The 2,784-nt window shown below is 35.0% G+C and overlaps 1 protein-coding gene across 1 annotated transcript in view; it reads right to left on the reverse strand.

Annotated features, from left to right (window-relative positions):
- Positions 1–2,784, reverse strand: part of LOC107655773 (rap1 GTPase-activating protein 1-like) — an 89,390-nt gene that overhangs the window by 38,656 nt on the left and 47,950 nt on the right. Inside the window, exon 2 of the mRNA XM_016443352.1 lies at positions 320–355. The gene's annotated coding sequence lies outside the window, so the exon portion shown is untranslated. The remainder of the gene's footprint in view (positions 1–319; positions 356–2,784) is intronic.

The raw sequence follows: 2,784 nt of genomic DNA on the forward strand, positions 1-2,784 counted from the left end.
TATATATATATACCCACTTGGAGCCACTTTGACAATTAAATAAAGTGTGCTGCATTCCATTCAACTTGGAAAGTAGGAATTCCCAACTTCCTACTTGGAGAAGTTGGAAAACATTACTTGGAGTTTGACTTTCAATTTGGAAAGGCAGTTATTATTTACCAAGTTCAGCTTATCAATGGAGAATATTTTCAGTTTTCAAATGTTTTTAAGAAAATGTTTGTTTAATAATGCATAAATTCAATAATTTAAAAAATGTGTTTGCTAGCATTACATTATATGCATTTAGCACTAACTATCTTTAAGAAAAAGAAGGACTTACCAAATATGTCTTGATCTGGAGAATGTTTTGTCCACTCTGTGGAGAAAAGAAATATGGTATTGCTCAAAAACACGGGCATTTTAAAAGTTTGCATATACACTGACACAACTGTAAGCCCTTATAGCCATTACACAAAAAGGGCGCTAATTGATTTCACGCTTTTAACACATTCTGACAATTAGTCTCCACCCAGAGCCTGCTAAATGCTAAAGGCTAATCAATACACCGCTGACAAACTCCTCATGCGCTTTAACACTTGACTTGATGTGATTATGACTCAGTAAATCTATCAGGTTAATGAAGGGTGAGGGCCAATAAGATAATGAAGATCCACTGGAGCACATCATCAATTAATACAAGCAATTGCCATCGCTAAAATCCCTTGAAACATTTCCGCCATCCTCGCTCAGTGTGTAGTATGCTAAACCTTAAACCCCTCATCCTATTATTTTGTGTTTATGCATAATATTTCGTTTGATTTTGATGGAAAACTCAACAGTTAGAATTCAGAGGGCATTTGTGGTTTTGAGACGCTAATGAGAGAAGCAGCTTCTGTAACGGTTCTCTGAAGAGCAGCTGCGGCTTTGTTCTAAGAATATGCTATGACTCTGCTTGGTTTAAAAACAGCTCAGTCCTCAGATATGTACTGAAAAAGACCTTTCTTAAAACTGAATATCAAAATATACAATGCTGAACACAATGGCAGTTTCACATGGAAAAGAAACCCCATTTTCCTTGCTAACATAATTTTGTATCTTGCCAAAAGGAGGTTCTACAAACCCCTCCTGTTTGGTTAAAAACAACATGCATCATGCAGCATGAGTGACTGAGCCAAGTGTTGCACGTGTATTTTGAACAATGATCAATAACCTCGATCAAATCCTTCAACAAAAAACTGAGACTGAAAGTAACTGTTTTACAGCTAGAAGCATCATGATATCTACATCTACTGCCTTTGCTGTAAATGTCAGACCTCCATTGTCAATCATAACACTAGTGTGTCCTCCAACCTTCTGCTGAGCGCGAGGGAAAAGTGTGGCTGTTGTGTCAACAAAATCAGTTAACACTTCAGGTAGAGCATAGAGTAACAAATATTTCCATAACCTCGAGGAGAAGGACAAACAGTGACTTTGATCATTTATTAGCTGCTGGAGCTAACAGTCTTTCAAATATATTTTACATAATAAAGTAGGGCTGTGAATCAATTAAAATGTCATTTTAATTACATTACATGCGTATCATTTAATCAAAGGGAATGTCATGCTTAAATAACTTATTGCAGAAGTGCATGTCAGGAGCATGCAGTTTTGTAATAATTAACTAAATTATATTAATGGAATAGATCCAAGATGTAGAAAAGTTTGTTTCCTCATCAGAAATGTAGCATTACATCACTTGCTCACCAATGGATCCTCTGCAGTGAATGGGTGCCGTCCAAACAGCTGATAAAAATATCACAATAATCCACAAGTAATCCACACCACTCCAGTCCATCAGCTAACGTGTTGTGAAGTGAAAAGCTGTGTGTTTTTAAGAAACAAGTAAGTAAATTTCAAGCAAATTTTCATTTTTGGGTGAACTATTCCTTCAAATCATTAAACAGGGTTTATACACATACATATCCCTGACATTTTCTTCAGAAAATGTAACAAAATTATATAATGTATTGTAAAATATTACAATACTATATTATAAAATATAGGTGCAAAATGCATTGCAAGATTTGTCATATGCAATTGCAATTTTTTTAATAAAAAAAAAAAATCAAACAGTATATGACATAAATAAACCACTCTAAATACCACACGAGTTCAGGAGTAAATATTGGAGCCCAGCCGCTGAATGTGGAAGCAAGGCCTATAAACCACCACACGAGGGACCAGTGTGTTTGTACGAGCTGTCAGTAAACACACTGGATCAAACAGAACCAGTTTCAGATTGCTTATGCAATCCAAAATACAAACCTGTTAGACCTGACGATATGGGTAAATAGCCAAAGAGCAACAGATGTATCACAATACACAATGTCATTAAGGGGGTCTTTTTCCATAATCTGTTATTTCAACACAAAAGTGCTTCAAACTTCACATAAAAAAAGTTTCAGGAAATGGAGACAAGAGGAATGTCACAAATTGCTTCATGACTCATGTTTCCATTGTCTCTTTTTGTCGGAGAAACACATCTGAGCGAACTATGACATCATCTTATATCATCATCAAACCGTCGGCAGTTCAACTGAACCGTTTTAACCGAGTAGACGTAACAACACAGAGTCAAGTGACAAAATGTGCAAGTATAACAGACATGCATATGTGATATCTTATTTCTGTGAATAAAAGAAATTTTAAAATAAAAAAAATGCAGTTAGTAAAATTATTTTTTATGTTTCTAGACAGTTATAGACACCATACATGATGACAAAAGTCAAAACCTCCTTCTGAATTGACACTAAAATTAAATATATA

This window comes from Sinocyclocheilus anshuiensis, unplaced genomic scaffold (genome assembly GCF_001515605.1).
Source record: "Sinocyclocheilus anshuiensis isolate Anshui unplaced genomic scaffold, SAMN03320099.WGS_v1.1 scaffold1575, whole genome shotgun sequence".
NCBI classification, from domain to species: domain Eukaryota; kingdom Metazoa; phylum Chordata; class Actinopteri; order Cypriniformes; family Cyprinidae; genus Sinocyclocheilus; species Sinocyclocheilus anshuiensis.